Source organism: Phoxinus phoxinus (assembly GCF_949152265.1).
Source record: "Phoxinus phoxinus genome assembly, chromosome: 17".
In the NCBI taxonomy this organism is placed as follows: Eukaryota; Metazoa; Chordata; class Actinopteri; order Cypriniformes; family Leuciscidae; genus Phoxinus; species Phoxinus phoxinus.
In genome coordinates this window covers 1,162,960-1,189,463 of record NC_136892.1, presented here as the reverse complement: position 1 = coordinate 1,189,463, position 26,504 = coordinate 1,162,960, and the positions used below count along the sequence as shown (strand labels likewise).

Below are 26,504 nucleotides of genomic sequence, written 5' to 3'. Positions count from 1 at the left end.
TTACTAAATCATTTAGGGTCGCCTCACTCCATATGATGGCAGTGGACACTCGCACGGCTGGTGGGCCTCTGTGCTTATTGAGCCACTTCTTACATTATTTGGCTTTTTACTTTTTATTAGAACTTCTTTACATGATTTTTTGAAGACAAGCTTTCGTAAGTTGATAATGTTCAAGAAGCAAGCTATTAAAAAGCATGATAGGCAGAAACAATGTTATGAAAGACAAATGTCAGTCTATCAACGCCTGAAGACTCTTTGGTTTCTAATAAGTAGAAGCTCATATGAAGCAAAGGCTGGAAAAATGCTTTGGCAAAGCCTGTTTTTAAATCCGTCTTCTCCCAGTCGTGTCCAAAGTTCTGCAGAAGGCTGTTTGAGAACAACTATTGCATTATTTAGAGATAGAACATCATTTGCACCCTTTGCAGTTTGGTTTCATGCATAATTACTCAGCAATTTTTTTGTTATTGAAACATATTAAATAGTCGCTCGATAAAGGACGTATAGTTGGTGTCCTTTAGATGCTGGTCCTTTCGCTGGTCCTTAGTCCTTACATATAGACATAATATAAAGTGTTCCTGGACTTTCGGTAAGGCATTTGGTACTGTAAATGGCAACATTTAATGTCCACATTTTTTAAGTTTAATTTATCAAAACGATCTACTGTATGTTATGGTTCGATTCATATTTTTAAAAATGTGAACAAAGCATTGTGATTATTAATATTAAGGCAGTCCCCCATAAAATGATAGCAGGAATCCCTCTCTTGGGTCCTATTCCTTTTAGTCTTTTTTTTCAATGACCTTACAGAAATATGTTCTGATGCAAGTCTTGTATGTTGATGACACAGCTCTTTATGTATCTGGGAAAGATTGTGTTGAGGTTGAAGAAAAGCTAATAAGACATTTAGAGAAAGTGTCAGCTTGGCTTGATGCTTCTTGTTTAAGAGACAAACAGGGTAGAGTTGCACTGTGGGCATCCACTGTTGTCACGGTATGTAGACAAACTCTGAATCAATCATAGTGTTTCATAGCAAATGTCAGAAAGAATACTGTGTTGATTTTAGATGCTTGCCTGTTGTGTGCGCAAACAAACAAACGCAAGACAGTCAGCCACGACTCACTTCCATAGACTTCACACACATGCCCTTTTATAAGTGGCGGAGGCCTTTCCGTGTGGTAAAGGAAATGTGCAGACGGTAGTAAAAGTACTTGCTAAAGAAATTATACCGCATTTTACTATACCAACGGTCATAGACTGTAATAATAGAACACCATTCGGAGTCACACGATTGCTAAAGAGTTTGATAGTCTCCATTTGAAATTACTATGGGTAGACCTTTCCCATCCCTGTGAGTCACATGTCACACAGGCAATTTTTCCACAGGTGATCGTCAGATTATGGGGAGTCCCCAGTCAAAATATTGAATGGCAAAAATGGTGATGTGTCTCTTTCTTTTCCTATTTCCTGGAGAAAAGCTGACTCATCCTTTCGTTCCACGCCAACAGGTTTTGATAAAGTGCATAAAGCCCACAAATCTTGAGGAGTCTAATGCTGCGTGCGTTCACACCAAACTCGCGCGAATAGAGCGTCAAATTCGCGTCTACCGCGTGTAGTTTGACGCTTGAACATTTTGAATGCATTCGCGCGTCCAAAGCGAAATCCGCTTCTTGTGGGAGGGGCAAGTGCTAGGCGGTTCTGTTTGCAAGAAAGGCAGCGAAATTTAAAAATACTACTGTTATTGTGTCACGAAATGTAGTTTTAAGAGTTGTTCAGTCGAAAATGTAGTAGTTTAAAGCTCAAATCTGTGGTTTATTTATAAAGATAGCGCCTATTTAAAAAATGTGATCTGACGTTTCAGAGTTGTGAGATCAGCGGACGCTCAGTGCTCATGTAACCCGCCTCACCTCGGCTAGTCCTCCTGACGTCTGCCGCTGGTAAACCCGAAATGTGTAAATTCACAATCTATAGCTTCGGTTCTTCGGTTCTGAGTTTTTCTTCATCTCATTCAGAAATGTAGCCTACGACTCCAAATGTTCAGTGTCACATTCATAGTTAACATCTGAACAATGTCATTCCTTCTTTCACGCGGGCATTTAGTCATTATAAAATAAGTTATTGAGGCCAAACATTTAAAATTACATTATAATCTGAAAAGCGGGCCTTCCCCCGTTTATCACGTCACTTCACCACGTGACAGCAGCAAGCAGGCTCCGATTGGTTAACGCGGCGCGAATTTACGCAGAAGTTCCGCAAATTCACGTCAAACGTGTGAATGCACAAAAAGCACTACATAAAATAGGCAAGGCAAGGCAAGTTTATTTATATAGTACATTTCATACACAATGGTAATTCAAAGTGCTTTACATAGAAGAAATTAAAATAATCAAAAGAAATGAGAATAATTAAAACAGTTTAGAATAAAAAATTAAATAAAATACAGTGCAAACAGTCGGACGCACAGTGGCACAGTGCTCATTCAGTAAATGCACAGCTAAACAGAAGTGTTTTGAGTCTGGATTTGAATGTGACTACTGTAGGAGCACACCTGATCTCTTCTGGAAGCTGGCTCTGGTTCCAGCATAATAGCTAAAACTCTCCTTGCTTTGAGTGAACCCTTGGTATTTCTAGTTGATGTGATCCTAATGATCTGAGTGATCTGTTGGGTTTATATTCAGTGAGCATATCTGCAATGTATTGAGGTCCTAGGCCATTAAATGATTTATATACCATTAATAATACTTTAAAATCAATCCTAAATGTGACTGGGAGCCAGTGTAAAGACCTGAGGACTGGTGTGATGTGTTCATATTTTCTGGTTCTGCTTAGGATCCTGGCGGCAGCGTTCTGTACGAGCTGCAACTGTCTTATGGTCTTTTTGGGAAGGCCAGTAAGGAGTCCATTACAGTAATCCACCCTGCTGGTGATGAAAGCATGCACAAGTTTTTCTAAGTCCTGACTGGAAACAAAGCCTCTAATTCTTGCAATATTTTTCAGATGATAGTATGCCGATTTAGTTATTGCTTTGACATGACTACTGAAGCTAAGGTCTGACTCTAGAGACACATCAAGATTCCTGACTTGATTTTTAGTAGTTTGACCTCTAGAGTGAAGGTATGCGTTCACCTTGAGAACTTCATCTTTGTTTCCAAACGCAATGACTTCAGTTTTGTCTTCGTTTAACTGAAGAAAGTTTTGGCACATCCAACTGTTTACTTCATCAATGCATTGGAACAGGGAGTCAATGGGGCTGTAATCGTTAGGCGATAGGGCTAAGTAGATCTGTGTGTCGTCTGCATAGCTGTGGTAAGAGATTTGGTTCTTTCTCATTATTTGGCTCATTGGAAGCATGTACAGGTTGAATAGGAGTGGCGCAAGAATTGAGCCTTGAGGGACTCCACATGTCATGGATGTCCACTCAGACTTATGGTCTCCTATACTCACATAATAACCTCTCGCTTCTAAGTATGACCTGAACCATTTTAGGACTATCCCAGAAAGCCCCACCCAGTTTTCCAGCCTGTCAAGAAGTATGTTGTGATCGACAGTGTCAAAAGCAGCACTGAGGTCGAGTAGTACCAACACTGATAATTTGCCTGTATCAGTATTTAAGCGAATATCGTTAATTATCTTTATGAGCGCTGTCTCTGTGCTGTGATGCGATCGGAAACCAGATTGAAAATTGTCAAAGTATCCATTCGAGCTTAAGAATTTGTTCAGCTGATTGAAAACAACTTTTTCAATGATCTTGCCAATGAAAGGAAGATTTGAGATCGGTCTATAGTTGCTTAATATAGTCTAATCCAGATTGCTCTTTTTTAGGAGGGGTTTGACAACTGCAGTTTTCAGGGAGTTTGGAAAACTTCCAGAGAGAAGTGAGACATTTATCACTTCTAGGATATCTGCTTCTAAGCTGTTTAACACACTTTTGAAGAAAGATGTGGGAAGAGCGTCAAGGGCGCAGGTTGATGTTTTAAGGTGCTGTACGGTTTCTTCCAAAATTTTGCCATCAATTTCTTTGAAATCAGACATAGTAACTACTTTCTCAGGTTATGGTCTGATCTTTCTGACCCCAGTGCAACTCAAGGATGTGCTGATCACCTTTCTGATGTTATTGATTTTCTCAGAGAAGAAAGAAGCGAACTCACTGCACTTGCTGTCTGAGAGCATTTCACTGGGAATCTGGCTCGGGGGGTTCGTTAATCTCTCAACAGTAGCAAAAAGAGTGCGTGTGTTGTTTAAGTTGCTGTTTATAATATTTGAGAAGAAAGTCTGTCTAGCTTTACCTAGTTCCATATTGAAAGCATGGATGGTGTCTTTGTAGATGTTATAGTGGACTACAAGTTTTGTCTTCCGCCACATGCGCTCTGCTTTTCTGCATTGTCTTTTCATATTTTGCACTGCTGTTGAGTTTCTCCAGGGTGCCTTTTGTCTACCATTCTTCCTGACTTTCACAGGAGCAATATCATCAATTACGCTTTTAACTTTTGAGTTAAAAGAATCAAGGAGAAAATCAACAGAGTCAGCAGATATACTTGGTGTTGAAGATATAGCCTTCATAAATAGTACACTAGTGTTCTCATTTAAGCATCTCTTCTTGACAGACACAGATCTAGCTTCAATGGCAGGAGAGATCAATATATCAAAGAAAATACAGAAATGATCAGACACTGCTACATCCTTAATAACAATCGATGAAATGTTTAGACCCTTACTGATAAGTAAATCTAGAGTGTGTCCACGATTGTGTGTCGGTCCATGTACATGCTGAGTCAGAACAAAAGTTTTTAAAACAGTTTTGATTTCTTTTGCCATATTGTTTTCTGCATTGTCTATGTGAATGTTAAAATCTCCAGCAATAGCAAAACAGTCAAACTCTGAGGAAATGGTTGATAACAGTTCTGTAAAGTCCTCAGCAAAGGCTGAAGAGTATTTTGGAGGCCTGTAAACAATGATTAGTAAAATGCGTGGAGCACCTTTTAACACAATACCCAGATATTCGAAAGACGGGTAATTACCAAATGATATTTGCTTACATGGATAGACATCTTTGAAAAGAGCAGCTACTCCCCCACCTCTCCTACCCGCTCGGCAGACACTCATAAAAGTAAAGTTAGGAGGGGATGTTTCATTGAGGACAGTTGCACTGCAGTTGTCTTCTAGCCAAGTTTCATTTAGAAACATAAAATCCAGGTTGTATGTGGTTATTAAGTCATTGACTAGAAGTGATTTATTTTTAAGTGAGCAGATGTTTAAGAGTGCTAACTTAACAGTCTTACTTTTTGTCCCCACAGCAGTCTTAGTTTGGCGTGTAATAGGCACCAGATTAGATGGGTTTGCTGTACGGCATTTGAAGGCGTTAGACTTTCTATCATGTAATCATGTAATTTCTATCATGTAATCTTTGTAAAATTAATTTAAAATAATTCACGCGTAACACGCATAATGCGCCAAACGCTCAATTTGCGCCATTCGTGCCGCAGGAATTTTTTACGCGCGTAACGCGTCTTTGCATTGACTTAACATTGAAATCACTCGCGCATGACGCGCTATTTGCGTCCGGTGTGAACGCACCTTAAGTATCTTGGGCCTGGCATAGTCATCGCTGAGACAAGAACTGGAGTACTGACTGACTTCCAGCCACAGTGGATTCATGCCACCAGTCTGAAGCCAGCTTGTGGGAGCTCAACCTGGCTCGAAGCTAAAAGTATAGTGGTGGAGGAGCTGAACACGCAGTCCCATCTCTGTGCTGAATCCAATGAGTAGGGCGAAAGCCAACGGAGGACAAAAAGAGGTGTATACAGAGACAAAAGAGCCAGCAACAACTATAGCTAAGCCTATTAGGCCATGGCTAGATCATGAAGAAGAACCACACGCTTATGCAACAACATGTGGTGGCGACTAGCCAACTATACTGCCAGAAGTCAGAAGGCAAGAAAGGCAACTGGTATAATGCCACATAGTGCTTCTGGACCATGTATTGTGGTTGGCCTCAGCCTTGGAGAAAGAATGGGCATGAAGTGCATTTCTTAGTGTGGTTGGGATGCTTGCAGCCTATAATGGAACCGGGAAATAGGCTTGTCGGCCAAATCATATTATGCTGGTTCTACTCCAGGTACACAGCAAAGTGACAACTACTGTATAGGCTCAATACCAGAATCATTCCTCTGTGTGGAGGAGCAACCAAGCTTGGTGAAATCCCCAGCAGTAAATGCAATCGATCATATTGGCACTGCCAAATAAATATTTTGTGCCCTGCTGTTACCACCAACTCACGTGCGTAATAGAGCGAGACCTGAGGCAGATTTCCACCCTGACTCCACTTCTCCACTTCACTGTGAGTAATCATTAGGAATAAATTCGCAGCATACTGTGCATTTAAGCAAAGCCATAGACTCTGGACTGGCACCAAAAGGTTATTTGAAGGCATATTTCCAGCAAAAGGTGTTGGCTGCCTTCTAATAGATGTAGAAGTTACAAGATATGAGTTGATTATGTTCATTAACATAATCAAAGACATTCTAGCGGCTGCCAAAGAGTAACTGAGAGGACTTTGATAACTGAAGGATTACAGGAAAGGGAAGTAAATGAGCAAAATGGCTGTTCAGCTTGGCTCACAAATTGGCAGCAGATGCATGATCACCACAGGGGTAATACTATCAATCCTTGCATTTATTATCTGTTGTATTATTCAGTTCATTAAGGTTTTGATTAACCGTGCTATGAATAATCTTGTGCATTATTGAATAGAACTGTTAAAATCCGCGGACCATAAGCAGAATGGACGGAATGTTTATTACTCCTTTTTAGGAGTAAAGTGGGCATATTGATAGAAAACAGTCTCTCTCTCTTCCTGCAGGTACTCATTGGGAAGCAAAAGAAAGACGGAGATGAGGGAAATCATTTTTCATTGTTCCAGAACATCTGTTTTTATTATCTGCATATGTATATATGGTTCTTGGAAACCAGCCCAGATAGGAGATCTCAATTTTTCCATCTATGGAAATCTGCTTCCAGGATATCTAAGCAATATAAAGTCTTGTTTTTAGTATTGTAATAGATTCCTACAGTATATTCCTACAGTATATTCCTAACCCTGCCTCGGACCCTCGTCACCGCGGCTCTGCCCCATCTGCTCAATCAGCACAATTATTCAAATCTAATCCAGTTTACTTTAAAGGTACACTATGTAATTTTCAACTAACTTTACCCACTAATAGACACGGTACTTCCTTAAATTCCAGCACGGTGCTACAACAGCCATAATAAAAAGACCCTTCACAATAGATAATGCTTCACAGTGAACTCTGTTAGAGAGCTACATATGCAGTTTATCTGTTCAACAAAACACATACTCACCTGTTGAGTAATAAAAACACCATCATCTCCGCATCGCTTTTACATGTCAAATCCCTCAGTATGCAAAAAAAGACTGTGTTTATATTGTAGATCGAGCGGGATACTGTCTAAAATATAAACACTTACAGTAGATTGACCTAACAATAATAGACCTACCATAGTGAATCATGGGAAGACAAAAACATGTTTTGCAAGAAGGATTGATGGTGTATTGACTCATTATTTAAATTTAGTTTGAACAAAAAAAAAGTTACATAGTGTAAAAAACTTCCTCCTGAACAGAATTGATTGATGCTCTGACAACTTTGAGATAAGTTGAAAAACAACTGGATAGGGTATGAGTATACGGTCCATAATTGACGTGGTGATGAGGGACAGGTGATAGTCTTCATAATTCTGGCGGATAGGACCGCGTTGGAGGAGCAGAACCGGGCTGAGCCGTGGAGAAAAATGGCTAGAATTGTTCGAGTTTCTTTGTTCAGTGGTTCGCCTGTTGTCTTGATCTGTCTTGTGAGTGAGGGGGGATAAAATAGTCTAGAGGGCTACTTGTTTGATATACTCAAATATATTTATAATTTTCTCTATGTAGATGACATTACACTGAACATATTTCCCTGAATATTTTAATACCACAAAATTTCAAGAGTAATTTAGCACATTTGCAACAACAAATCAGCCAGCTTTTATAGGCAAAAAAACAAGACAACAACAGTGGTCCTCTAACTGCCTTTGAATGGGAAGCTTGGCATTGCATAATGTCCACAAGTGCCCTATAATCAGGAGTATAACCTGACACTGTAACTCTAATGGAGTCCTCCAAATGTCCAGTAAGGCGTGTTCTGTGTTGACACAGGTTGAACCAAAAAGACAGGCAACTTTCATGGCTGCTGTGCAGATATTTCTCTGGGTCAACAAGTTTCCACAAGTCTGTTGCCCCCTGATAAGCTTTTACATCTCCATCTCAACCTCACTAAAGCAGGTTAAACGCATCACTTAGTTTCTCTGAAATTTGCAAAATGTCCACTTGCATGAAAGGATTTGCAATGAATGGCACGCATGGTTCCAGCTTATCAAAGTCAGTGAATCTGTCCTCAAATTCTTGGCCGAGCCTGTCCAAGAGTTCAAAGTATATTTAATGCTCTGTGAGAGACCTCAGATGCAGAAGCATCGACTGCCTGGATGGAAAGTGATGCAATTTCTTCTTCTGTAAATATGAGGAGAAAAGCCTGTTAAAGCACTGATAATGTCAGATCCAGTAGCCACTCAGTGTCCTGTAAAATGTCTTTTTAACATGTACATTTTATTTGTCACTATTTGCATTTTAATGCTGTAATATCTGGTATAAATGGCTTCTGCACCCAAACATATTATTGCCTTTTAGACAGAATCTTGCACCCATTCTTTAGTAGGTCTTTATATTTTCTTAATATTATATATGTGCATTTCCATTCCCGTTTGTGATTTTAGACAGCTGTGTGTGAGTGAGTGTGTGAGTGAGTGAGTGAGTGAGAACGGGCGGGACTTTTATTTTGGCCTGGCGATGTGACGTCATAAAGCAGCGCCGCACTCCAGCCTCTGTTGTGGTTCACCTGAAGAAAGGTTTGTGGTTACGCATTTAAAGTGTTTAAATGAATGGAAGCTGTTCTATCAATTTAATCGTTTTTACAAGCTATGTAAAATAAATAATTATGAAATGTAACATTGTAATGCTTCATGTAACATTTGTGAACGTTATTTTTCGTGAATCAAGTATCTATACATGAGTAACAGAAAAAGGTGCGTCTCATTTCGCTCTCGATATCGTCTATCAGTTTATCGTAAATATGAATTCGGTCACTGGCAAGTAACGTTATAGTGATGAGAGAAATTGAGCTTTTCCAAACTCCGAGTCAATTGAACCAAATGATTCACAAAAATGATTCAGTGGATTGAATCGCTCGGATCACTGTACGCTGACGACTCCTGCTGGTCAGAACAGTGTAAATGCAACGAGAACACAAACATGAATAATGACAACTTTATCAAACCAACTGAAAATGTTTTCATGGAAGTGTAATCTATTAAATGTTAGCAACTAAAGCAATAATAAGCCCCCTGAAGCCGTGTTTACAGTGTATTTAGGGGGCCTAAACCCCCCTCAGCTGTTCTAAATCCACTTTAAAACACGGCTTCAGGGGGCTTATTGGTTTTTTAAAACGTTTACTCCATAAAAATATTCTTTTTAATATTTATTTTATTCATAAAATAAACACCAGCAACAAAAAAATACAACGTTATAACACATTTATTCCTCCGCCAAGCAATATAGTTCCAAAGAAGTTGCTAAGCAACACATGCAGCAACAAATCACAAGCGGCAGCTGCGCAGTAACACTAATGTAATGCGGTCATAGGTGTGCATGTATTAGGGGTGTCACGATTCTCCAAATCCTCGATTCGATTACATTTTCGATTCTAAGGTCACAGTTCGATTCGATTCTCGGTTTTTACTCTTTTTTTTTTTTTTTTAACCACAGGTTGCTATGCCATTTTTAGACCAAACTTTATGCATAATATCTGACCTTTGTTCGCAATGTACCACACTACATTGTCAAATTTAAAACATTTATTAAGAACATAATGTAACAATACTTATATCTTCAGTCAATTGGAAACTTAAGCAAAATAACCAGCGATCTACTCTTTTGTAACTGCAGTCTTCTTCACAGAAGATGACATTCAAGTTCACAAACAAACAAACAAACAGTTTAACAGATAAATCTATGCGTCGCGCAGAGTCTTTAAAATTCTAACACTTTATTCTCTGAGAGTGTACACACACACACACACACACACACCGGCGGCGCCATTCGCCGTCTGTTCGCGGCGCCCAGCAACGGCTCGGGACCTTGTTCAAAATTAATCCTGCCGCGCCACAGAGAGCCATTTACATAGTTTTATATTACATTTATTTTAAATTAATACATTTACATTTATTTGTCTCAAATCGTCAATATGACTTTGCTGCAATATAAGTTACATGTTTTACATTCATTTACAGAAATCAGCTGGTTGAATGAAAATTGCTGATGTTATCGGATTTTCAGGATACATTCAGTTAACGGACGTTAACGTTGTACAGTAGCCTCATAACATAGACATGATCTTAATTCCATAATCTGTCCTTAAACATAATATTGCAGGCCATAAACATGAAAGTGCGCGTCCGATGTACAATACCTCGAGTTGTCATAGACTCGACGCGGCGCTTCTCGTCTGGTGGGTGCGATACCTCGAGTTGTCATAGACTCGACGCGGCGCTTCTCCGGTGGGTGCGATACCTCGAGTTGTCATAGACTCGACGCGGCGCTTCTCGTCCGGTGGGTGCGATACCTCGAGTTGTCATAGACTCGACGCGGCGCTTCTCGTCCGGTGGGTGCGATACCTCGAGTTGTCATAGACTCGACGCGGCGCTTCTCGTCCGGTGGGTGCGATACCTCGAGTTGTCATAGACTCGACGCGGCGCTTCTCGTCCGGTGTGTGCGATACCTCGAGTTGTCATAGACTCGACGCGGCGCTTCTCGTCCGGTGGGTGCGATACCTCGAGTTGTCATAGACTCGACGCGGCGCTTCTCCGGTGGGTGCGATACCTCGAGTTGTCATAGACTCGACGCGGCGCTTCTCGTCCGGTGGGTGCGATATCTCGAGTTGTCATAGACTCGACGCGGCGCTTCTCGTCCGGTGGGTGCGATACCTCGAGTTGTCATAGACTCGACGCGGCGCTTCTCGTCCGGTGGGTGCGATACCTCGAGTTGTCATAGACTCGACGCGGCGCTTCTCGTCCGGTGTGTGCGATACCTCGAGTTGTCATAGACTCGACGCGGCGCTTCTCGTCCGGTGGGTGCGATACCTCGAGTTGTCATAGACTCGACGCGGCGCTTCTCCGGTGGGTGCGATACCTCGAGTTGTCATAGACTCGACGCGGCGCTTCTCGTCCGGTGGGTGCGATATCTCGAGTTGTCATAGACTCGACGCGGCGCTTCTCCGGTGGGTGCGATACCTCGAGTTGTCATAGACTCGACGCGGCGCTTCTCGTCCGGTGGGTGCGATACCTCGAGTTGTCATAGACTCGACGCGGCGCTTCTCGTCCGGTGGGTGCGATACCTCGAGTTGTCATAGACTCGACGCGGCGCTTCTCGTCCGGTGGGTGCGATACCTCGAGTTGTCATAGACTCGACGCGGCGCTTCTCGTCCGGTGGGTGCGATACCTCGAGTTGTCATAGACTCGACGCGGCGCTTCTCGTCCGGTGGGTGCGATACCTCGAGTTGTCATAGACTCGACGCGGCGCTTCTCGTCCGGTGGGTGCGATACCTCGAGTTGTCATAGACTCGACGCGGCGCTTCTCGTCCGGTGGGTGCGATACCTCGAGTTGTCATAGACTCGACGCGGCGCTTCTCGTCCGGTGGGTGCGATACCTCGAGTTGTCATAGACTCGACGCGGCGCTTCTCGTCCGGTGTGTGCGATACCTCGAGTTGTCATAGACTCGACGCGGCGCTTCTCGTCCGGTGGGTGCGATACCTCGAGTTGTCATAGACTCGACGCGGCGCTTCTCCGGTGGGTGCGATACCTCGAGTTGTCATAGACTCGACGCGGCGCTTCTCGTCCGGTGGGTGCGATACCTCGAGTTGTCATAGACGCGGCGCTTATCGTCGGGTGTGCGGCCCCCAGAGGAGGTTGACTCGCAGCATTTCAACACGCGTGTTTTTTTTCTGCTTGACAAGCCGACCGAACGTGACATGGGGGCGTGGCAGCATCGACGATTCCATTTTTTAATTCGATGATCGAGATTGTGACTTAATTTCGATCGATTTCGATTTAAAATCGAAATCGTGACACCCTTAGCATGTATGTATGTTGATTAATTTACAACGGCTTCGAACGCGGCTCTGCCAATCAGAATCAAGGACTGGAACTATCCTTTTATAAAAAATAAATACCATAACTAAATACAAAGTATATAATTTGTGTTCTTTTATTAATTTGTAGTGCTAGTTTTGAGTGTTGTTTGGCTAATCATCCTTAAGTCCATTAACTGCCAGTGTGCTGACTACTGAAATATAGTTTTGAAATTATTTTTATACAGATGTCATTATAGAGATCAGTGGTCCAAACACAGAAAAGCTCCTGGTGAAGCGACTGAGATCCACGTGACGTAGGCAACGTGTAAGATGGCGTTGATTAAAGAGGAGAGTGAAGACATGAGGATTGAAGTAAAGCAAGAAGACACTGAGGAACAAGCAGGTTAGTTAAATTCTCAGAGATGGCATGTACATTTTCTCATTTCACTCGGGTGTTTTTGTACCCTGTCTTCCCTCTTGCAGCTTTCTCTCTTTTCCTTTTTTGAAAGTCTGAAGTCTGAAAGTAAGTGACCAATCACAGGTTGTTATTCTGCTCCTCTGGCTGAACGTTTGTTTCCTAACTGTGGAGGAGTCAAGAAGATGAGGAGGAAAATCTAGAGCGATGTTCTATTCGTTTCCTAGCAATAGCACGTTGAATTAAATAATATTTTTTATTTATATGAGAAAAAAAAGAGAAACTAAGAAGAACTGTAGGCGCTAGGTTCAGTTCCCGCGCGCTGTATGAGCAGCGGCTTTGTGCGCGCGTTTCAGAGTCCTGTTTTGCTGCTTATTGCTCTTGAATGGTTTAAAATAACTTGTTTTTAAACCGCATGGCTTAAAGGGCACCTATTATGGAATTTTGAAATTTACCTTTCATGTAGTGTGTAACATAGATCTAAGTGAACAAAAACATCCTGCAAAGTTTGAAATATGAAAGTGCACCGTATATAAAGTTATTGTCTTTCAAAAGTAAGAGTCGACTCTGAGTCATTTTTATGAATCGTTAGAAGACCGAAGCTTTTTCTCTGACTAGATGACGTCAACTTGTCAAGTTATTTGAATACGATACGCCCACTTATTGCGCTCCAAGGCCAGCAGGGAAACATCACGGCGACGAGACGCTGTGTTCTGAAGTGCGACTCAAAAGCCAACTTTTTTCATCTGCCCAAGGAGGAGCATTTGAAGACTAAGTGGCTACAATTCATATATACAACTATACCACAGAAGTATAGTCCGAGCCTTGTGCTTTGCTCGCGCCATTTTCAAGACGATTGCTTTACCAACTTAAATGCACTCAAACTGGGATTCGCGAGCCGGCTGATATTGAAGGAAGGTTCAGTTCCAAGTGTATTTGCATCAGCTTCCTCCTCCGTATCACAACCTGTAAGTGTTATTAATAATTGTTGCTTTTATGTTTTATGTAGCATGCTTAATAATTATTTTGTTTGTTGTGTAAGCACCGTTTAGCTTCTAGGTCTTCAATGACAATTGTATTGAGATATGTGAAGTGTTTGTCGTTGTTTTCGGAGTTGTCTTAAAGAATAGAGTAATACCTCGTAGTAACGTAACTACATTTTATTTTTATTTTTTTTGTAAAAACGTTATGTTTATGCATCGGGCTAATGCAAACAAAGACTGATTGTGCTTTTACAATATGAACTCTGGGCTATGCTCGCTAACATAACATTACATTCTTTATCTTATTTTTAGTTTTTTACTACAAATACAAAGCAGTGGACTATAATCATTATTATAACACGATTTAATTGATAAAAACATCATTGTACTCCGTGTTAAACAATAAGTATTATCTCTGTAAACACTGCTGGGTCATCTGACCAATCAACGCAGATTAGCGTCGCGCAAAGGAGGGGTTTGGAAAAACGAGTCGTTGAACGAATCATTTGGGAGTCGGTGAGCAAATCTGGTAAAAATAAATGCATATTATACGACAACAAAAGTGTTTTTTGACATTGCATGCATGTAAAACTGTTGTTGGGGACTCCCTAAACAACATTAGGAGCATTTTAAATGTCATAATAGGTGCCCTGTAAAACGCATTATATCAATAAGCGGCAACATCACATGAGCGTAACCACCATAGAGACGACTACCTAATCTCTACTGGTTGACAAATTTCTACTGGTTAAACGTGTATACCGGTATATCGCCCAACCCTAATCGCAACTAAAAAAACTAAAAACGCGGATCGTTTTCTGAAGATATAAGCAGATGTGGGAGACAGTCCTGTGCAAGCAAAAGCTTCGAAGTGTGTGGTGAGAAAATATGACACCGCATACATAAAATTTGGTTTTAAAGGCAGGTACTGAGACTAAAGGGGGTCGCACACTGGACGAGAAGCACGGCGCCGCGTTACTTCGTGTCTAGGACAACTTGAGGTATCCCACACCGGACGCGCACTTTCTCAGCTTATGGCCAGCAATATTGTTATGTTTAAGGACATTATGAAATCAAGATTATGTCTGTACTATGTTATGATTGTACTGTACAATTAAATAAAATCATTGCTAAGTCTGCAATCTGAACATTTTACTTCAGGGCGCGTACGTTAACTGAATGAATTGAGAATATCACCTGAAAATCCGATAGTTTTCATCCACGCCTCTGATTTCTTGTGAATGAATGTAGAACTAAATGTATCTTGCAGCACAGGGTGAAGTCAGTAAATACATTAACGATGATTTGAGACAAATATAATGTAAATTTAATATAAAACTATGTAAATGGCGTGGCAGGATTTGAACAAGGTCCTGAGCCATAGCTGGGTGACGCGGACAGACGCCGAATGGCGCCGCTGGTGTGTGTAGGCCTACACTCATAGACAATAATGTGTTCGAATTTTAAAGACGTGGCGCTGCGCGTCTCATCCGGTGTGCGACCCCCTTAAGCCGAAGGCACAGTGTGTTGAACGTGGAGAACTTTTGTCAAATGAGGCGCTAAAACCATCAAAGCTGCATAGACGTTTGAACTCAAAACACCCATGTGTTGGGAAGCCAAAAGAATATTGTTTTAAACAGTCATGTTAATATTGCTAATTGTATTTGATAAATTACACTTAAGCCCCTTTCACACAGAGATTCCGGAAAATACACAGATATCGTGTCGACCTCGCCGAATACACTCCATATCAGACTGGCCATCTCCGGGTTGAGAGACCATTCGCCTGGGGGTGTGTTGTCTCGAGATAGCAAGTTGAGTTGTCGAGTTGTCTTCGCGCCCACATTCTGGATGCCGGGGACATGAGCAGCTCTCAGGGAGCACAGGTTGGCTTGCACCCACAGAAGGAGGTCTCTGGCCATGGTGTACAGGTTGCCCGACCTGAGACCGCCTTGGCGTTTTATATAGGACACCACTGACATGTTGGCCGTGGTGCCCCTTGAGGTCTGGTAGAAATGCTGTCAGGGCTAAACAAACTGCTCTCATTTCCAGGCAGTTTATGTGTAAGCTCTTCTCCGGGCTGGACCAGAGGCCGGAGACAGGCCTGCCCTCGTAAAGCGCCCCCCAACCTTGGTTGGAGGAATCTGTAAAAAAACAACTTCCTCTTGGGCACAGTTGGTCCTATGGCCATGCCCGCTTGGTACCACTTTTGGGCTTTCCAGGGAACCATGGCCCTTAAACAGCTGTGATTCACCTTAATGTGCAGGCTCCTTGACTGCCATGCATGGGCTGGCACCCGGCGCATTAGCCAATGCTGGAGAGGGTGCATCTGCAGTAACCCTAGATCGAGTGCTGACGATGCAGCTGCCATGAGACCGAGTATACTCTGAAACTTCCTCAGGGGCGTGCGTACACCTGTCCTGTAGGAGGCTAATGGTTTGACACATATTTGGGGTTGGGCCACCTAACACAGGGGGACCTAATACCCTTATGTTGTGATTTGTGCACATAATCTTTGTGGGGCTGGCTGGACAGCCTTACGCCCTGGGCAAAGACAGAGTGACAATTGGAGGAGGGCTGGCTAATGAATGGGTACCGGGAACCGTGTGTTGTGTGTTTGAAACATACTCTTTTCGTGCTTTATTTGGGTCGCCGTAAAAATGGCGTTTGTTTGTAGGGGCACGTGCAGTGCAGCGGGCCCAGTCACTAAAGTACAAAAATCTCCAGCCCCCTGAGATCTACATGAGCTTTCTCCGAGGGCAGTCCAGCTAGCGCGAGACTCGAGCCCTCTCTTTTCCCCCCTTCTGCTAGGAGGTCTTCGGAAGCCTAGGGTCCAACACAAAGCTGGGTCAGGGGTCCTGGCGCCGAGGCAGCGGGTAGCGCTTAGCTGGCTGAGAATGGCAGTGGGTATCAGCCGTGGGGCGGAGGGACCCGCGGCGCTGACTTTGCTTGCTGAGGAGGCGGTGTGGCCTTGGGTCGACTCGAAGCAGGGCTGAAGCGCTTCGGCAAAAAGTGTCGCATGGCTAGGGACGACTTTTGCGCTTCGGTGTACCTCTCGAGGAATCCCGTCACCGCCGGACCAAAGAGGCTGGTGCTAGAAATAGGACCGTCGAGGAAAGCTGTCCTGTCCGCTTCCTTGATGTCAATGAGGTTCAGCCAAAGGTGGCGCTCGAGCACGACGAGGTTAGCCATGCTCCTGCTGATAGCCTGTGCGGTAGCCTTCGTAGCATGCAGAGCTACGTCTGTGGCACTGTGAAGGTAGCGGAAGGCCTCAGCTTCCGGGCCAGACTCATCCATGGATTGGAGAAGCTTGGCTTGGAAGACCTGTAACACCGCCATCGTGTGAAGGGCCAATGCAGCCTGACCGGAAGCAGAGAAAGAGTGTCCGGCGAGGGCTGAGGTGTTACGGCATGGCTTCGAGGGGTGCACCGCTCTGGATCTCCAACCAGCAGCAGTGGGCGGGCAGAGATGAGCGGCCACGGCTTCTTCGAGCGGCGGTAGCTTTTCATATCCCTTTTCCGCTGCGCCGTCAACGGATGAGAGCGTAGCGGAAGTAGAATCGCTCGTGCGTGCTGAGTAAGGGGCACGCCACGCCTTAGTCAGCTCGTCATGGACCTCGGAAAGAACGGTGCAGGCTTGTGGCGGGGGGCCTGCTGGCGCCCTGGCAAAATCCAGCCGACCTCTGGGAGGCTCTTAGGGCGAGGCCCAATTGAGCCCGAGGTCAGAAACAGCCGCAGTGACTCAGCATCCGAATTCGTCCTGGTTGCAGTAGCGCTGGCACCTGACTGAGAGAGGGGGGCGGGGTCAACAGAGCCTGACCACTCTTCCTCAGATACAGCAATGGAGAGGCTGTCGTCGTGCTCCTGATCCGATCTGCCGCAGGAGACGACACCCGCCGCTTGGATAGAGAGGGGCGCTGGTCCCCCTGCGTGAACAGGACCGGTGGCACGCAGGGACGTGGCCGGCGTGGGCTCGCTTACCTCCATCCGCTCAGGCTGCCGTTGGTTGCGGCGCTTCATTTTCCTTGGCTGAAGTAGGGCAGGAAAAGGAAGGGCAGGAGAAGCGGTGTCGCCATTTTTGCAGAGACCTAGCCGCGTCCGCAGCGTCGAGATATGCATGCTCTCGCAATGAGAGCACCTTCAGCATGGGCGGCTCCCTGCATGTGACGCACTCCGTGTGCCTGTCGGCCTCGTGCAGATGGGATCCGCACGAGGTGCATGAAGAGCGAGGCATTTGTATCAACGCTCGCGAAATTTCTCTTTTGGACTCCAAATGTTTCTACATTAATTTGGAGATTAACTGTGAAATTATTACATTATAAAATATATAAAAAACAAGCTATCTTGTGCAATTATAACAAAATTATTCCAATATAAAAACACAAATACACTGAGTGAGCAAACATTTAGGTGAGATTTGCAATTCCTGTGGTATTAAAAACCAATAAATTTCAAGGTATAGTATCAAAGTAGTTTTGTGGCAACACTAGTGTAGGGTGCCACACATTTTTTTTTTTTTTTTTCAAAGGGTGCCTTGACTGAAAAAAGGTTGGGAAACACTGCATTAGTGGACTACGGCATGCGTTGTGTGATTATCCCAGCAGTTTAGGACATCGCACAAGATTTGTGTAAACACAGAAAACATTTAATCACTGGAAAGTGTTTTTTATTTCAGCAGTTATTTATTTTATGCGGCCGAGAGAGACAGAGGGAGAGTTATTAAAAAAAAATTAATGCCATTTAAAATAAATAAATAATTATAACGAAACGCATTATGTGGCGGCCGGTGTTGATTCTGTGGCGCATCGCCACGAATTAGTCTATGTGTGGGAAACATTTATGTTGTTGGTTAATAATATGTTTTTTTATGTTTGTTGGTTTGTGCCATTAAACCTGGGTTAAATTGAATTTGTTTTTGTTTTTTGCCTTAGACCTGATGGCGCTGAAAGAGGAGAGTCAAGGACTGAATGAAATGCATCATGAATTCATTACTGGAGAAAAATCATTTAGTTGCTCACAGACTGAAAAGACTTCACGAGCAAGAGCTCAAAAGGCCCCAAATATACGCCATTTTACCTGCCAACAGTGTGGAAAAAGTTTCAACAGAAAATCAAACCTTAACTCTCACATGAGAATTCACACTGGAGAGAGGCCTTACACATGCGCTCAATGTGGAATAAGTTTCACTCAAAAAGTAATCCTTGACAGGCACATTAGAATTCACTCTGGAGAGAAGCCTTTCTCCTGCAAACTGTGTGGGAATAGTTTCCTTCGGAAAGGATGCCTAAAAAGCCACATGAGAATTCACTCTGGAGAGAAGCCATTCATCTGCAATCTGTGTGGGAATAGTTTCCTTCGGAAAGTAAGCCTTGAAAGCCACATGAGAATTCATACTGGAGAGAAGCCTTTCACATGCCATCAATGTGGAAGGGGTTTTACACACAGACCAACTTTTAAATCCCACATGAGAGTTCACACTGGAGAAAAGCCTTACATATGCCCTCAGTGTGGCAAGAGTTTCACTCATAAAGGAAACCTTAAAAAACACATGAGAGTTCACACTGGAGAGAGGCCTTTCACCTGCCAACACTGTGGAAGTGGTTTCACTCATAAAGGAAACCTTAAAAAACACGAGACCATTCACACTGGATAGAAGCCATTTGCATGTGATCAGTGTGGAAAGAGTTTCGAACATAAAGTATCCCTTAATTCCCATATGAAGATTCACATGTTGTGACCAATGTAATAAAACATATATAGTATATTGCCATCACATATACAGATACACCTGAAAAGTCATGCTTATGCGAGAACCTATTTTAGTACTTTGTGTAGAAAGTGTTTAGAATGGCACTAGAAAATGCATATTTATTTGTGAAATTGCGTTCATGCCTCAACTTCATGACCACTTCTTTATCACTTGACAGTCTCTCTTGCCACAGTTTAAAAAAATGAATAGTGGTTGCGGTATAGTGGTTACTATTTATAGTTGAATAGTGGTTGCGGTAAACAGCCTCTAATTTTAAATGTATGAAGAAGTCCCTCCATTCAATATATTGACACCTCAGAATCAAAATATTAGTATACTTTGGTTTACTGTGAAATGCTACAATGTAAATGAAAGGTTACATGAAATGATATAAACTATAAAATGCAGTCAAGTAATGTGGTGCAATATTCATTATTTCATTTAGTGAGAGCGACATCATTGCCTTCTGGTTCCTTTCAGAATTGTAGGTTTGCGATTGTAGCTCTGTTTTGGATTTTTTTCTTACTATCATTCTTTGTAATTTAAACTGCTAAATCACCATATATCTGATATCGATTACGTTAATCTTACAGTGCTAGCTTTTAATTTAAATTGCTATCGCTAGCACAACGTGTTAGCATTTTGCTAGCATTTTTTGTCTCCTCTCCACCAGTAAGCTGGTGTGTGGTGGGCGTTCTGGTGCAATATGGCTGCCATGTTAAACTATGGCAATTTAACATGAAAACTTTGTCCTCCAACGCATCGTATGGAGAAAAAGCCCTTAAAGGGATACTTCACTGCTGTTAAGATGAATGTGTATTTAAAACGGGTCATTTATGTAGAAGAAATGTGAAATTATTTTACGAGGCCACGCCCAAGCCACGCATACCGGTAAGTGAGCGCAGTTAAACAACAGGGCTAGGCTACTAGTGAGTCTCCGTGACGAGTCTGCCCGGGATTTTGATGTCGCCCAAAATGTCCAGGATTCGGCTTTTGCGTTCTACAGTCGCCGTTCATCATGTTCACTGCGGCGAGCGGGACGAGACTGACGGCCGCGGGAGAACGGTGCGAGGCCGGTGGCGGGATTACTGATGAGCGGCGCCTGTGAGACGCACCGGTCTCGTATCTCTCACGGAGGAGCGGGGATTTAGCAATGTTAAAATGCACATTAACCCATCACTTGTTTAGCGTTCATGTAAACACCACTGTCAGATTCACCAATCGAAATTAATTCAGTTAGATTGAAACAAAAGGTGTGCATGTAAACAATGAATGGCGACCGCAGAAAGCAAAAGCCGAATCCCGGACATTTTGGACGATCTCGACGGCCAGCCAGACTACTCCCCTTTCTCAACAGAACAAGAGCCTGTTAGCTTCCAAATAAAAGATGGCTGACACTATTTGTACATTCTGTGAGTGAGATCCCCCCCCCCCACTATGGGCGGGTTGAAAACATGCAATCTAGCGCCTCCTACTGGCTGTAATTTTTTGCCTCTGGCCAAAAAAGCCTCAGATGATGCAAAATGACGATTTTTGCGTCATCGGAGGATTTTTTACAGACAAAAAATACATAAATCTCTCGTCTCAGGGGGATATGAGGGAAGGAAGCTCGGTAATTTGAAAATACTACAGGTTTTCTACTGATACAAAGCTTAATGCTAAATCCTGAAGTATCCCTTTAAGGAAGAACCAATAAAATCAGAGAATTCAGAGGGATCAATCGATCTCCATTTGCGATAGTTAATAATGCGAGAAGAGGTAGTGTTTATGTCAGGCAGTTCCGTATTTAAAAAAAAATAGGCAGATGATCAGACAGCCCTAAGTCAGAGGTGTACAACTGGGACACAACTGAGCTGTTTAAAATCACCAGGTCAAGAGTGTGGCCTTAATTATGTGTAGGACCGTCCACGAGCTGGTACAAATCGAAGCACTCCAATAAAGATAAAAACCCTTTTGTTGTTGTTGACTCTTTTATGTCCATATGGATTTTAAAGTCCCCCAAAATTAAAGTTCTCTCAAATTTGAGGCATAGCAAGGACAACATACCTGCAAATTCAGATAAAAAGTCTTTATTTATCTTCGGAGGCCTGTAGATTGTAGCTATGGCAGTGGAAGTGGAGGCAGATTTACTCAAAACAAGGCATTCAAATGAGTTAAACTGGAACATCCACAGGACTCATGTTGAGTTGGTGACTATATAGCACAATAATCCCCCCACCTCTGCCAGAGGATCGCGGGAGATCAAATAAACCATATCCAGCAGGAGTAAGTTCATTAAAAAGAAATACATCGGACTCTTTGTGCCAGGTTTCAGTAAACCCTTTGGGGTCGGCAATCACGCCGGCGTGATCTGCTCGCTTTTTTCCTTATCAGTGCAAAAGAGATTCAAAATACTCTGTTGGTTTTGATCTTACATTTAAGTTTTTTACATCATTCGATCCAGTGAAGTTTCTATTTTTTTTGTGTGTATACTCGCAATAAAAACAAAGTGTTGTGTCTTTCGCCAAATAAAGAAAAATAAACATGATGCGAGTTCTGCCTTCTCTCTGTCAGTATGGAGCTAAATGAGTCTCAATAAAGATAAATGCACACACTACATTCACATATGCACACACAGGATTCATACATGCACACACATGATTCATAAATACACACACAGGATACACAAATGCGCACAAAATTCACAAATGCACACACAGAATTTAAAAAGCACAGAAGATTCACAAATGCATACAAAATTCACAAATTCACACAAAATTCATAAATACACACACAATTCAGAAATACAAACAAAATTTACAAATGCACTCAAGATTCAGAAATGCACAGGGCAAGATTCGGACGTGTATTTCTGATGCACACACAAATATATATTGATTTACAAACTGCTTGCGGTCTGTGAACTTCACTGCATTTGTGTGTGAATTTTGAGACTCCCTTGACTTGGCTCGACACACAAATGCCTTTTTTTAAACAGGGAATGATCAGCAACCAATCAGATATCTCCCTTGGTTTAGCCAATCACAAGAACGCACCCCACGTGGGGGATTGTTTACTCATAAGCCAATCACATGAATGCGTTCACACAGCGCGAAATGCATGTGGCGCGGGCGCGGTGGAGTTCTGTCTGTCAGTTGGTTGAGACATAGACATCATATTATATAGATAGACGCCCTATCGACCGCTACTGTATGGGAAGCCAAACAAACCAAAAGTGGGACGAGACAGCGGGGGTTTACAGAGCTCGCGCCGCGCTGACATGTCATCTGCGCGGTTCAATGGTCCGAGCCGCGCGGCCGACTCGTCAGCGCAGCGCGGACGTGTTTCCTAGCCACAACCAATGGGCAGCGCGGCGCGAACAATCCTCACCAGCGCTGCACTGATCAAACAGCGCAGCGCAAACCATACATGCAAATAAATGTACAATAAAGAAACCCCAGCTTCCTTACAAAAAATGGGTTCTCTGCTGAAGTTTAGGAGTTTTTCCCTACAGAAGACAAAGAAGAAGAAAGACAAGATGAAATGCATACATTTCTTATGTTTATTATAGCCTAGCTATTTAATACTGTTAGTAAAGAGTAGTGTTGTGCGTCGATACTTTGAAGAACTGCACATATATAGAGGCTACGGAAAGAGCTGTACAAAGCAGAAACTTCAATGACTTTCAATTTCGTAGTCGTCTTGAGGAGCACGCCAACCTTCTGGAAATTATATCGGACAGTTTACATGTTCAGGTAATGTATGTTAGTAAGTTTTGCATTCAGCCATCATTTGTAGACTTTAAGCTTTTTATGTCTGAATTCCATAATCATTTGTTAATTTTGAATAAAATGTTAAAACTAAAGATCAATTTTATGTTATTGATATTTTGTGATATTGATTTATAGGGTGAATTCAGTGTGATTTGGACACTTTTTGCTATTGAGATTAATTGGAAAAAGTGTCCCTCCCAATCAACCTGAATACACACACACACACTTGAAGTTCATAGATTGTGGTGATGAGGTCAAGGTCATTCTAAAACATTATACAGTTTTAGACTATATAAAGGCGATATATAGTGTGTGTGTGTGTGTGTGTGTGTATTCAGGTTGATTGGGAGGGAGTGCAGCGCTGGTGAGGATTGTTCGCGCCGCGCTGCCCATTGGTTGTGGCTAGGAAACACGTCCGCGCTGCGCTGACGAGTCGGCCGCGCGGCTCGGACCATTGAACCGCGCAGATGACATGTCAGCGCGGTGCGAGCTCTGTAAACCCCCGCTGTCTCGTCCCACTTTTGGTTTGTTTGGCTTCCCATACAGTAGCGGTCGATAGGGCGTCTATCTATATAATATGATGTCTATGTCTCAACCAACTGACAGACAGAACTCCACCGCGCCCGCGCCACATGCATATCGCGCTGTGTGAACGCATTCATGTGATTGGCTTATGAGTAAACAATCCCCCACGTGGGGTGCGTTCTTGTGATTGGCTAAACCAAGGGAGATATCTGATTGGTTGCTGATCATTCCCTGTTTAAAAAAAGGCATTTGTGTGTCGAGCCAAGTCAAGGGAGTCTCAAAATTCACACACAAATGCAGTGAAGTTCACAGACCGCAAGCAGTTTGTAAATCAATATACATTTGTGTGTGCATCAGAAATACACGTCTGAATCTTGCCCTGTGCATTTCTGAATCTTGAGTGCATTTGTAAATTTTGTTTGTATTTCTGAATTGTGTGTGTATTTATGAATTTTGTGTGAATTTGTGAATTTTGTATGCATTTGTGAATCTTCTGTGCTTTTTAAATTCTGTGTGTGCATTTGTGAATTTTGTGCGCATTTGTGTATCCTGTGTGTGTATTTATGAATCATGTGTGTGCATGTATGAATCCTGTGTGTGCATATGTGAATGTAGTGTGTGCATTTATCTTTATTGAGACTCATTTAGCTCCATATGTCAGGGAAGTCCATTCTGAAACGCGTCCGAAAATGAACTGTAACTCAGCGAATACTTGTCAGGAACGAGAGAGTTGTCTTTATGAAGCTAGAAATCTCTTCTTTTAAATGAAGTAATTAAAAAAAAAAAATATTCTCAGTTTATGTAATCCGTTTGAAACCAAGGAGAGGCACAGTTATTCGTTCTTCCTTCATTATTTTTAATGAGCTGAGGCCGACACGCCCCCCGGCGCTATTCACATGCTAATAGTTGAGGTGATCTATATGCATCGCACATGCCCCCGATCAATGCCATGAAAACACACAGTGTCTCCGTCCTATGGCCCATCAACAGATATATAGGCTACATGCACTGTGCGTCCATACCCATTAATTACCCATCTTTGGATAATGTATGCTAACAGGTTTTTGTTTTTTTAGGAATGTGTCTGCATCACGCTCTCCTTCTCCAGCAGAGGGGCACACAGGTGTCGTTCAGGTCTCAGTGCGATCGAGAATCATACAGAGTAAGTGCACAGACGTAATATTTTACTGATGAAATGTAATTGTGTTTACATCGTCATAATATACAAGTTGGGCTTACCTATTCTTGTGTGAAATTACAAAAACTGTTGTCTTTTTTTTAATCCATGGCCATTAGTGATTGATCATGATAATACAGTTTCTTTGATTGTGTTATCAACAGATGTGACAATGAACATGTCCAAGCACCGGTCCCGAAGAGAGCCAAGGCAAACAAGCTGGCAAGCAACCGGTCCAAGTCCACCCTACCTTTCTTTCTTTTTTTGAAAGGATGTGTTAAGTGATAGTAATGCCTTATATTGTTAGGAAAGATTTCTATTTTGAATAAATGCTGTTCTTTTTAATCAGTGAATTCTGAAAAAAGTTATAAGCAGCACAAGGGTTTCCAACATTGATAATACCTGTTTATCAAATCAGGATATTAGAATGATTTCTGAAGGATCATGTGACACTGAAGACTGGAGTAATGATGCTGAAAATTCAGCTTTGATCAAATAAATAAATAATATTTCAAAGTATATTAAAATAGAAAATCATTATTTTAAATTGTAATAATCTTTCACAATATTACTGTTGTTTCTGTATTTTTTATCAAGTAAATGCAGCCTTCTTCCAAAAATATTAAAAATGGTAATGTGTCCAAAGTTTGACTGGTACTATATGTTTATATATGTACGGTAGCACTGTGGTCTTGTGAGGCACAACATTTAGTTCCTCCACATAGAGGAATTACAATAAAACAGATTGAAAAACAAAACCTTTGAATCTTCTCTCATTCTCAGATTCTCCTCTCTGCCTCACAGCACCGTGATGGGGCATTAGCCATGGATGGGGGAGTGTCTATTGTCTCCCCTCATTCATATTCATGGCCATCAACACCCCTACGCATAAAGCAGTGCTGGCACAAAAACTGACTTGCAAAGTTTAAATCATTATATTGTTGTTTTGTGAAAGAGTGATCAGAATGATTTTCACATTTTGTAGTAAACATTCTAGCCTACAAGAATTGTAACTCAAAAGTCTTGTGCCAAACTATTCAGTATGAGTTATATGGGCTTATTGCAGTGACAATTTTTTTTCCCAAAACGTACTAACCACGCATAATATTTTTTTATATAAAATGCAAACATGTAACTTCCATTTTGCTCACATATTATTGTAGCAGAGTTTGTGCTGAATACAGCAGAATTATGAGTTGGCCAAAGGTATGTTGTAAGTAGCTGAGATAAGCACAAATGTCAGGGCATGTCAAAACCTCTCAAGGGCCCCAAAAACCCCTCAGACCCCAGAGGGTTAATTGGTGATATTATTAAAACGTGTGAGTCAGAGGGAAGACTGCAAATTTGTCTCCCAGGGGCAACCTCACACACTTCTGCCAGGGCTTTGTGAGCTCAGTAAAGTGCATCACTGTTGACAAATTGGACACAATGAATACTCCCATTTGTCTGGAGTCAAGAGGGTAATGTTAAAGTGCGGTATTTCCATATAAAACATGAGTCCGTATTCTTTGAACTGGCCCAACGGGGTCTCTATTTATTTTCTCAAAAGGTCTACCAACATTGTCACATTCCAGACTCCCTCCACTGTTACTCTCTGGCCCTCTTAGCAGGAGACGCCTTGTTCGCCCCCTAGCGACCGGTATAGCCTGAACAAGCATTATAACAATTAG

The 26,504-nt window shown here is 42.5% G+C and overlaps 1 long non-coding RNA gene across 1 annotated transcript; it reads left to right on the top strand.

Annotated features, from left to right (window-relative positions):
* The first annotated feature begins 8,843 nt into the window (after positions 1–8,843).
* On the top strand, positions 8,844–20,199 carry LOC306984965. Its single transcript, XR_013794701.1, has 3 exons — positions 8,844–8,955; positions 12,480–12,637; positions 18,563–20,199. It is a non-coding gene; the product is annotated as an uncharacterized lncRNA (long non-coding RNA).
* The last annotated feature ends 6,305 nt before the right edge of the window (positions 20,200–26,504 follow it).